The 12,045-nt window shown below is 45.7% G+C and overlaps 3 protein-coding genes and 1 pseudogene across 4 annotated transcripts in view; 1 reads left to right on the plus strand and 3 right to left on the minus strand.

Annotated features, from left to right (window-relative positions):
- LOC134294649 (zinc finger protein 420-like) overlaps positions 1-8,238 on the minus strand; it is a 40,931-nt pseudogene extending 32,693 nt beyond the window's left edge.
- Positions 1-12,045, plus strand: part of LOC134294681 (loricrin-like) — a 676,447-nt gene that overhangs the window by 186,106 nt on the left and 478,296 nt on the right. The window lies entirely within an intron of this gene.
- Positions 1-12,045, minus strand: part of LOC134294684 (oocyte zinc finger protein XlCOF6-like) — a 196,020-nt gene that overhangs the window by 98,081 nt on the left and 85,894 nt on the right. The window lies entirely within an intron of this gene.
- LOC134294654 (zinc finger protein 658B-like) overlaps positions 1-12,045 on the minus strand; it is a 334,996-nt gene that overhangs the window by 4,489 nt on the left and 318,462 nt on the right. The window lies entirely within an intron of this gene.

The following is a 12,045-nucleotide window of genomic DNA, read 5'->3' on the forward strand; positions in this document are numbered from 1 at the left end:
GTATGTTCAGTTGGTCATGAGGCTTCTCTGTGCAAAGTGTGGTCCTGGTCCATTGTCAGTGGGGGTCACTTTTTCTCTGGATGCAGGTGAACTACAAGTCCCTTTTCCCCAAACTAGTCCAATATGTTTATTAGTTATGGGGGCTCTGTGTGCCAAGTGTGGTCCTGGTCTATCATTGGTGGGGTTTGATTGCAGGTGAACTATAAATCCCAGTACCTACTACTCCCAAATATCCAGGCCAATTTCCCTCCAAACCCACCAGTATTCAAATCTGGGCATCTTGGGGATGCATGGCAAGTTTGGCCCAGAGCCATCTTTGTTTGGGTTCATAGCATTCTGGGTGTAGGAGAACTACAACTCCTTCCCCAGTAGGAGTCACAGCAGTGCTCTGATTTGATGCAGGGTGAACTACAACTTCCACCATGTGCAGTCAATCCCCAAACTCCTCCAGTAAGTTTAGTTTCTGCTCAGTTCTGCTGTGTTTGTTATGCAGACAGATTTGAAAGGGAAGGGCAGTAGGAGGGGTCATGCAAATTCCACAGCAATGGAGAACCCTGGGATGCCTGCCTGTGGTGGAGGAAAATGCAAAATCTAGGATGAAATGGTCACCAAACGAAAGCATTCCTTGGGTGGTGGGCCGTAGTGTTTGGGAAGGACATTGGCAGGGGCTGGGCTGCATGTTCATTGAGCTCACTGTAGCCAAAATGTCAGCGGAAAAGAGTGACTTGCTAGATTTTTAACCATGGGAACTATAGCCTGTTTGTGGAGGTTGGAGGCTGTCTGTGTGAGCAGGCATCCGTGCCACATACACACATACGGGTTTTCGCTTTTATTATGGATTTAGATTAGATTAGATTAGATTTAGATTAGATTAGATAGATTTAGATTAATAGATACAGATGTTACCTTATAATAATTTGGACCAAAATTTTTTTTAAATGGCAAATTATATTAAACATGGACTGTAATGGGAATAGAGTCAGAATAAATAAAAACTAAATGTATAAACCACAAAAATAAGGCAGGTTAGGTCTCCCAAATATTAAAGTATATGATCATGCCAACCAAATAATAAGGTACGTAGTCGAAGGATTAGCGAAGCAAGGAAAACTGGAAGGGCCAGAAGAGGGGTTCTCAACCCGGGGTCCCTCCCCAGGTGTGTTTGGCCTACAACTCCCAGAAATCCCAGCCAGTTCAGTTTACCAGCTGTTAGGGTTTCTGGGACTGGAAGGCCAAAAACATCTGGTGAGGGACCCCAGGTTGAGAACCACTGGGCTAGAAGAAGAGGATAAGAAATTAGAAGTATATTTTGATAGAAAATAAAGGAAAGTCTAAAAGGAATTGGTATAATGAACAGAGTAACCCCCTTACATAAATATAAACTTTCTATCTAAACTTTTTCCCATGCCATACTGTTGCCCTTGACCCGCCTGGCACCTGCTAGTTGGCCACCCCAACGTGGAACCCTTGATCCCTGTATCCTGTCCCGCCGATGGAGTATTTTGTCATTGGTTCCTAAGCCTGTGGTTAATTGATTGATTTGTATGTTTAGCGCACTTATGCTCATTATCGTATTATGTTTTGTTGTTGTCTGGTTTCATTGTTGGAGATAGGGTGGTATATAAAGTTTTAGTATTGTTATTATTATTTATTTGTACCCCGCCACTGTAATAAGATAAAATGAAATATGAATATATGGTATCAATGGAAGAGATGAATGAATGAGAGCTAATAATTTTGGAGACACCATTCTAAAATATTAAGGCCTACAATGACTAACTACCTGCTTGCTGAATAGTAATTAAAACCAGCTAATGATAACTGAAATAGTTGACCTGTCTGGTAAACTCGGTTAAGAACTGCGACAGTGAGTATGAGTATGTTATTGTCATTTTATACTTTTGATATTAGTGATGTAGTTGGGGTACTGAATGTTTGCCGTCTATATGTATGTTAACCGCCCTGAGTCCCTCTGGGGAGAGAGGGCGGTCTAGAAATAAAATTAACATTATTATTATTATTATTATTATTATTATTATTATTATTATTATTATTATTATTAATGATGATCCAGAAATTGTGACAGACAGAGATGCTGTTTGTCCTCCATGCTCAGTGGAGATGATGCATGGGAAAGTGGCAGATTTGCATGGAAGCGGTCTTGTCACTGGGCCTCCTTTTCTCAAGGGAAGAGGAAGGAGTGCATTTCGGAGTCATGCTACGGGTTGCAGGGAGTCCGTTCTATCTTATCCTTGGCATTGTTCGTAGGAAAAAAGGATGCATTTTGACGTTTTGGAACTATGCTGCAGAGGAAGCAGGGCCTGGCCTAAGCAGGTGCTTCTCCAAGGAGGGAGAAAGGATATGGTAATATCTGGATGGATGCACGAGGATGAATACATGTAGATGTGTGTGAATGCTGAGTGAAAATGTAACCCCCCCCCCCCGCTTTGTCTGTTGTAGGTTGTTTATCAAGCCAATGTGGTTACATAAAATCTGTATGTCTAATGTCACTCTTTGTTGTTTGTGTAAATGTTCTGATACCTCTCACACTGAAATTGCAATAAAAAGAACCGATGCTTTAAAATTATTGAGAAGTTATTCATAACACCACCATCTCCCCAAAGGGACTCGGAGTGGCTCACAAAAGCACACAATTGTGCAGAACACACAAGACGCAGCAAAATACATAACGAATAAAGCAATAACAATCAATAATTACACAAAACAATAATTCAACTGAATAACATACAACCCAACTGATTAAAATTCAACACTGCAGCAAAGCTGTGGGTACAACAGGCCGTGAACTGTCTCAGTCCATAAAGTACTAACAGAATCCATCCCTAAGGCCTCAGGTTGAGTGAGGAAGGTGCTCATCCTGGTCCAAAGGCTTGTTCAAAAAACCGTGTTTTCAGTTGTGCCCAGAAAGCTTGAAGAGAAGGGGGAACCTGATCTCCTTCAGGAGGGCATTCCAAAGCCACGGGGCCACCACCGAGAAGGAAGCCCCCCCCCCATCGCAGTCTCTCTCTCGCTCTCGTCCCCACCAACCCTACTTGAGACAGTGGCAGACCGAGAGGAGGGCCTCCCTGGCAGATCTTAAAGTTTGCGACCATTCATAAAAGGAGATGCGGTCCTGAAGAGAGGTTACACCCCAAGTGTATAGGGCTTTCTAGGTAACCACCTGCACCTTGAATTGGGCGCGGAAACTTGTTGGAAGCCAGTGGAGCTGTCTTCATAGGGGCGCGGGATGGTCCCTGTAACCAGCCCCAGTTAGTTAGTTAGTTATTAAAAACATTTTGGAAATGACACAAAATAAAACCGAGGCCAGGGATTATTATTATCTCCTTTAACACCAGTATTAACGTTAGAAAATTCCGCAATAAATGTTTTAAAAGAATTAAGATGGAAGAGTTTCTAAAAAAGAGGGAGAATGGAAATGAGAGACTGGAGTTTAAAGAGGGTGATAAACAGAGACACAACCCAATATCTCTTTGCAGGAAGGAAGGGAGAGAAGAGTTTATATTATTATTATTATTATTATTATTATTATTATTATTATTATTATTATTATTATTATGTCAGTTATATTAGCATATTATTATAATACTATTATTGTATGTCATTATTATAATATAATATGTCCGCTCCAGCTCCACCCCCAATTCCTGGGGACATTCGCAGAGAGACCTTCCTCACTCAACACACAACATCCCAACATCCGGACACCCTCCCCTGGGCACCCTCCTTGCAGGCAGGCGGCCCATTCCCTCACATCAGGAGACACTTCCAGGGTGCCCAGATCCCTCATTATTTGGAATCGACAATGTTCTCTGGATGCAGGTGAACTACAACTCCCAAACTCAAGGTCAAGGCCTTCCAGCATTCCCTGTTGGGCATGGGAGTTCTGTGTGCCAAGTTTGGTTCAACTCCATAGTTGGTGGAGTTCAGAATGCTCTTTGATTGTAGGTGAACTATAAATCCCAGCAACTACGACTCCCAAATGACAAAATCAATTCCACCCCCGCAACCCCACCAGTATTCAAATTTGAGCACTTTGGGTATTTGTGTCAAGGGTTGTTGTATGTCTTTCGGGCTGTGTGGCCATGTTCCAGAAGTATTCTCTCCTGACGTTTCGCCCACGTCTATGGCAGGCATCCTCAGAGGTTGTGAGGTATGGATAAACTAAGTAAGGAAAGGAAAGAATATATATCTGTGTAGAGTCCAAGGTGTGGCCAAGGCCTTAAATGAAGAAATAGCTTCCTAAGATCTACAGAGATACTTATAGGAACACCTCAGCAAGCAAGAGTCCAAAAGTGGCAGGCTAAAACCCGGAACCTCAAGCCATGGTTGATACCGAATGGGAGACTCCCCCTGGGCACACACAAGACGGAGAGACTCAGAAGGCGCTGAATAGACTGTGCTCTGGCACCACGAGACGCAGAGCCAACCTTCAGAAATGGGGCCTCATAGTGGAGTCCACGACATGCGAATGTGGAGGAGAGCAAACCACCGGCCACTGACTCCAATGCGGCCTGAGCCCCACCACATGCACAAGGGAGGGCCTTCTCACAGCCACACCAGAGGCACTCACTCCCAGGGGCCAGGTTGTGGTCAAAGGAAATTTAGTAGAAGGCCAGGGTTTTGTTTACTTTGTGTTTTTAAATCCATGACCACTTGTACCCTCGGTTCGCTTCTGACACGATAAATACATAAATATTGGGAGGGGAGGGGTGGCCTGTAGCCCCAAAGGAAGGAAGGAAAGAAAGAAAGACGGCAGGACCAGGGCCCCAAAGGACCTCCACAGACCAGAGAGCCGATTGGCCAGAATTAAGGAGAGGTGTCAACAGGGAGGATGGCTGAGGCCTGCCTTGGGAGCCCTCCATTGCGCCCAGCCCCTCCCCCCCAAAGAGAGAGAGAGAGAGAGAGAGAGAGAGAGAGAGAGAGATCTATACAAGTACTAAAAGGGGAAAATGTGTGAGTGTATATGTGGCTGAGGTATCCACTTACACAGACAGCCTCCCTCCGGCCTCCAGAAAGAGCTCTAGTTCCCACTGAGCAGGAGACACCCCGGCCCTCCCCCACTGACACGCAGGTTACAGGGAGTGCCATGAACACGAAGCCCAGACCCTGCCCGTGTCCCCCACAGACCCCATCCTGCCCCCCACCCAGGGGAAGGAAGGCTTTCCTGCGGGGACAATTTCACCCTAGATGTTCTGTTTCTCCTCCAGAATGGGCATCCCAGGGTTCCTTAATTTGCGTGACCCCACCCACTGCCTCTCCCTCAACCCTTTCCTACCCTTTCCTATGGCACAAACAGAGGAACAAGATGTTTGGGGAGAATTTACACCATGATTTATAGGAGTTGTACTTGACCATCACCCAGACAGCACTGTCAACTCAACTAATGATGGATCTGGACCACACTTGCCACAGATGATGGGATTTGCGGTACCTTCACTGATACCGTGACCCCCACCAACAACCGACTTCAACTAAACTTGCCACAAAGAAGCCCCTTGACCAACTGAAGATACTGCAGGGGTCAGTGGGAATGGGCCTTGGTTTTGGGAGTTATAGTTCACCTGCAGCCAGAAAGCAGTGAACCCAGCTGAGGTCAGATCTGGACCACACTTGGCAGACAGGCCCTGAACGACAAACTCGATTTCACTTGCTACTTGCAACATGTATTTAAGGACTACGAGGATTATGAGCAATTGTTTGTTATAGAATATCCTGCAGCAAAGCCAGTGATTGCCTAACGAAATGTAAGTCAAGAGAACATTACTGTGATTATTGTGTATAAGGTTATGCATTGATTTAATGCATACAGTAGCATATCTATTTTATGTATGTTGTTGTTCTTTTTTACACATGGAAATATAGTGCCAGAAATGTATCCCATACTGGAACACAAAGTTATATTTAAAGGCACTGAGAAGAATCAATCACCTGAAGAAGGTGTTCCAAACACCGAAACAAGGAATACACCTGGGATACCTTGTTGTGCCCTGGTCACCGTGCAGAACACCACCACAAACTCGGATGTGACACCACCACAATCTCTGACAGCACTACAAACTCAGATGCCACAGATGGTCCTTCAGGATATGTAGACGTGACTTTTAAATCATCATATATTGGACTATTCTCCAAGCTAGGTAGAGATCAGAATATCCCCTATACGAAGAGAACCTGTGGGTGTCGTGAGGGAGATGCAGAAGTGGAGGACTCTGAACATTTTTTCTTAAAATGCCCCTACTACACCAGGATTCGATCTCTCTATTTAGACCCTCTGCTGGAGAATCAGACTCACTCAGAGAATAAGGAGGAATTGTACATCCTTCTACAGGGTTCAGATAAAAACTACTTGAAAACTGACCCCTTTTACGCAAAAAGCGCTGGCCATTCGTGAGAAGATGGAAGTTGAGAGCTGATACATTATTGCCATTAACAAAATCCAAACTTAAAATTTTCTATGGACAAGACACTTGTTTTACTTACCCCTGTCCTCGTTCAAACCTTACCTTAGGAAATTACTAATTTTAACCTTTTTACTCTGTATTTGTCTAGGAGCGGGTTATTAGGCCGCAGGTCGGGATGTTTTGTATCTTTACATGGTTTTATTGTATGTATGCGTAAGTGTGTACGTATTGTATGTTTTTCATGTTTTGATATGGTCAAAAGCGACTAATCAATAAAGAATTGTATTATTGGACTACAGTAGAGTCTCACTTATCCAAGCTAAACGGGCCGGCAGAAGCTTGGATAAGTGAATATCTTGGATAATAAGGAGGGATTAAGGAAAAGCTTATTAAACATCAAATTAGGTTATGATTTTACAAATTAAGCACCAAAACATCATGTTATACAACCAATTTGACAGAAAAAGTAGTTCAATACGCAGTAATGTTATGTTATAATTACTGTATTTATGAATTTAGCACCAAAATATCACGATATATTGAAAACATTGACTACAAAAATGGCTTGGATAATCCAGAGGCTTGGATAAGCAAGGCTTGGATAAATGAGACTCTACTGTATTGTGTTTATTTTGAGGAGATTGAAGTCTCCCATTTGAAACCTATATGAATACGGACATTTATTCAGGATAGAGACAAGTTGTACCTTTATATTGTGCATATCTTCTTCCTCTATCTATCTATCTATCTATCTATCTATCTATCTATCTATCTATCGATCTATACAGATAATAAAAGTGAAAATCTGTTTGTGTGTATGTGGCACAAGTGTCTGCTCACAAAGACAGCCTCCCTCCGGCCTCCACAAACAGGCTATAGTTCCCAATGCAGTGGAGCCACCACGTCACTTCCTCACCTGACTTTACGGGTTATAGCGAGTGCCACGAACATGCAGCGAAAATAATAATATAATAATAATAATAATAATAATAATAATAATGAAGCTGTATGGGAACCTGCTTTGATTGAAGTCAAAAATCAGAAACTCCTCAAAGCACAGCAGACAAAAAACCAGTACAAGAAAACCGCACTACAAACTAGAGCTGACAGCTGGCACAACAAAACATTGCATGGAAAGTTCCTTGACAAAATTGAAGAAAAAGCTGACAAGGAGAAGACCTGGCTCTGGCTCATGAATGGGACCCTGAAGAAGGAAGGAGACAGAAGGCCTGATCCTTGCAGCCCAGGAGCAAGACATCAGGACAAAGGCCATTCAGGCCAAGATAGAAAAATCAGCTGATGACCCAAAATGCAGACTATGCAAGGAAACCGACGAAACCATGGGTCATATCCTCAGCTGCTGTAAGAAAATCGCACAGACAGACTACAAACAGAGGCACAACTCTGTGGCCCAAAGGATTCATTGGAACTTATGCCTCAAGTCCCACCTCCCAGCAGCAAAGAACTGGTGGGATCACAAACCTGCAAAAGTCTTGGGAAATGAGCACGCAAAGATACTGTGGGACTTCCGAATCCAGACTGACAAAATTCTGGAACACAACACACCAGACATCCTGGGAGTTGTAGTCCTCCCTCCCTCCCTCCCTCCCTCCCTCCGCCAGCCAAGGACGGGCCTGGCCCACCCTCCCGCCGCCAACCGGGCCCCTCCGCCTCCCCCCCGGGCACCCCGGCGAGCCCCCCTCCCTCCCTCTCCCCACAGACCTCTCTCTCTCTCTCCGTTCTCTTCCATCCGCCATCTTTCCCGCCTCACAGACACAGACCAGGCCTCAGGCCAGGCGACGACGGCCGCCATCTTCTCCTTCGTCCTCCTCCTTCCCCGGAGCCCGCCCCCGCCCCTCCCATTGGCTGAGCCCGTGCCGCCCCGCCCACCGGAGGCCCCCCATTGGCTGCCTGCCGCTCCCCCTCCTTTGATGGACGGGCGGCAGGGCGGGGCTCCTGAGCAGAGTTGCCCAACGTCACAACCTTCAAGTCCTGACGGAGTTTCTGGGGGAGAACCGGGCATGATGGGAGTTGTAGTTCATCCCATTCCTTATGCCTTTTGGACAATAATAAAAACACTGACTTGGTCAAATAACCTGGGCAACGCTGAGTTGTTATAATAATAATAATAATAATAATAATAATAATAATAATAATAATAATAATAATAATAATAATAATAATAATAATACTTTTAGAGAATGTTATTATATAATATTATTATCAAATATAGGAGCCTCCGGTGGCCAAGGGGATAAAAGCCTCGTGACTTGAAGGCTGGGCTGCTGACCTGAAGGCTGCCAGGTTCGAATTCCACCCGGGGAGAGCGCGGGTGAGCTCCCTCTGTCAGCTCCAGCTCCATGCGGGGACAGGAGAGACGCCTCCCACAAGGAAGGTAAAAACATCAAGACATCCGGGCAACGTCCCCTGGGCAACGTCCTTGCAGACGGCCAATTCTCTCACTCCAGAAGCGACTCCGGTTGCTCCTGACACGGAAAAAAAATATATCAAATAATATTATATTATAATATTATTTGATAATATAATAATAATATAACAGTATAATAAAATAATAAATATAATAATAATATATAATAACACAATAACATAATAATCATAATGCTGCCCTATATTATAGAATAACCTCACCGTGACCGTCTATGGGAAAGCCTTCCTTCGTGAGGTCCCAGCCAAGCCCCCTTCCCTTCCACAGATTTACCTCATTTCACAATATAATATATTTCAATTTTATAACAGGACTATTATGTCTGATTCTGGGGGTTGGGGCTCATCTCCATTTCTAAGCCAAACAGCCGGCGTTGTCCATAGACACCTCCCAGGTCATGTGGCCACTGGCATGACTGCATGGAGGGCCGTTACCTGAAGTGGTACCTATTGATCTACTCACATTGGCATGTTTTTGAACTGCTAGGTTGGCAGAAGCTGGAGCTGACAGTGGGTGCTCACTCCACTCCCCGGATTTGGACCTGCGACCATTCGGTCTGAAAGTTCAGCAGCTCAGCGCTTTAACACACTTCACCACCGGGGCTCTTAGGGCATTATAATATATTACTATTATTGTACTATCGCATGATTATTGCTTTATTATGATAATATTGATGTCAGATCGGATAGGATAAGATCATTATAATATTACAATATAATACAATATCATAATTATCCTATCCGATTTGATGTCGGTCCACTCCTTTGGGCTTCAAGCAAATCTACCCTTTGCCAAAATATACGATCCTGTGCTTTGACCAAAGTCAAATTACAACTATGATATAATATAATAATTATTATGATATTTTATCATACATTATTGTATTCTTTTTCTGATGTTATATTATTATGATTATTATATATCATGATGATGGCTTTCCCGTCCTGCCCCTCCTCTGGTCCTGTCCATCAAGGGAGCTCTCCCTCCCTCCCTCCCTCCCCCCTCCCTGGATGGCTGTTCTGTGCCTGCAGGGGGCGCCATGGAGACCCTTGTGATGCGCTGCAGCATCTCCCTCTGAAGGCCGTTCCCTTTGGGAAGCTCACTTTCCCGTTCACAGCAGGAATGAAGAAGGCAGTCTCTGTCTCTCTCTCGTGGTTCTTGCTCCTTGTCCGTTGCCTTTGCAGCCTGTCGTTGTGTCGCCTGGTTTGGTCCACATCCCGGTGAGTCTTCTTCGCTCCTCGTGTGGGGAGGATGGAAGGAGCGCAGGGACCTAGACCGGGGGAGGGTGTCCCTCTTGGTTCTCTTGGACCTCTCAGGGGCCTTCAATACCATAGACCACGGTCTCCTTCTGGGATGCCTTGTGGGAATGGGACTTGGGGGCACCGTTTAGCAGTGGCTCCGGCCCTTCCTGGGGGTGTTGTTGGGGGACACCTTCTCGGCCCCGCAACCATTGTGTCGTGGAGTCCTGAGGATTCAGTCTCGATGACATGGCTTTTTTCCGGCCTGATGACCCCTTTGGCTTTGCTTTGTAGAGACAAAGGGGACTCTGTGTGGTGGTGGTTAAGGCCTCCTTACAAGAAGGAAAGAGTTCAGCCGGATTAAAAGAAGCTGTAATTTAAAGAGGAAGCTGTTGACAAACCACCGTGGACCCCATTCAATTGGTCAACTTCCGGCCAGTTTCCAATCTCCCCTTTTTGGGCAAAGTCATGGAACGTGTGGTGGCCTCGCAACTCCAGGTGTTCTTAGAAGACACTGAGTGTCTAGATCGGGCGCAGTCTGGCTTTAGGACGGGTCATGGAACTGAATCAGTCTTTGTCTCCTCAGCAGATGATCTAAGCAGGGAAATGGACGGGGGGAGGGTGTCCCTCTTGGTTCTCCTGGACCTCACTTCCGACTTCCATACCGTGGACCACGGTCTCCTTCTGGGATGCCTCACAGAAATAGAGTTAGAGGCACTGTTTTCCTTCCTGTATGGTCGCTCTCAGAAGGCGTTGCTCGGCCCCACGGCCATTCTCTCGTGGGGTCCTGTGGGGTTCAGTCTTGTCCCCATGTTGTTTAACATCTACATGAAGCCACTGGGAGAGATCATCCGGAGTTCTGGAGTTCAATGTCATGTGCTCCCAGGTGACGTCCACCTCCGCTCCTCCTTTCCTCCTCCTGCTCAGGAGGCTGCTCAGGTCCTGAACTGGTGATTGGCAGCTCTGACGGTCTGGATGAGGGTGAATGGACTGAAACCGAATCCAGACAAGACGGAGGTCCTCCTGGTCAGTCAGAAGGCCAAAGAGGTTATAGGGTTACAGCCTGCGCTAGATGGGGTTACACTCCCCCTGAAGACACAGGTCCACAATTTGGGACTGACTCCACATGGTGGAAGTTGTAGTTCACTCTGCATCAAGACAGCACTGTGACCCCCACTGACAATGGACCTGGACCATAATTGGCACACAGAACCCTTGTGACCAAAGGAAAATACTGGAGAGGTTTGTGGGGGAATTCCCCTTGATTTATAGCTGTTTTAGGTACTGGGATTAATAGTTCACCCACAATCAAAAAGCATTCTGGACTCCACCAAGGATGGCCCTGAGCCTAACTTAGCACACAGAACCCCCATGACCAACAAAAATGCAGGAGGGCTTTAGGGGAAGGTCACCTTGATTTATATGAATAAATATTGGGGGGGGGGGGAAGCGGAAGGGGAAACGGCAAAACATACAACGCAGAGGTCTATCAGCCAGTTATAGATCCAAGAGAGATAATTCTTGGAGACATGGGTCACTTTTGGGACCCATCATCCCCTGGCGGATTTTGTATGCACAAAACTTTGCAACATTGTCGGTTGTAGCTGAATGAGTATCCACAAGTAGCAGGGAGGTACAAAAGTCTCCTGAACGGCCTGGGTGCTTGTGTATCAAAGGTAAGATAAGCCTGGTGCGGATATCCCTGGCAAGCGTACCCGATATGGCCAATTTGGAAGACTGGTAGGCTTTGGGCGGGCCTTTGGGAGTTGTAGACACTGGGATTTATAGTTCACCTGCATCCAGAGACACTGGGACCACCACCGACAATAGACCGGGACCAAACGTGGCACACAGAACCACCAAGACTAACTTAATATACTGGAGGGGTTTGGGGGGAACTGACCCACCATGGTGGGAGCTGAAGTTCACTAGAAGTGTT

Source organism: Anolis carolinensis, unplaced genomic scaffold, assembly GCF_035594765.1.
Source record: "Anolis carolinensis isolate JA03-04 unplaced genomic scaffold, rAnoCar3.1.pri scaffold_18, whole genome shotgun sequence".
Taxonomy (NCBI): domain Eukaryota; kingdom Metazoa; phylum Chordata; class Lepidosauria; order Squamata; family Dactyloidae; genus Anolis; species Anolis carolinensis.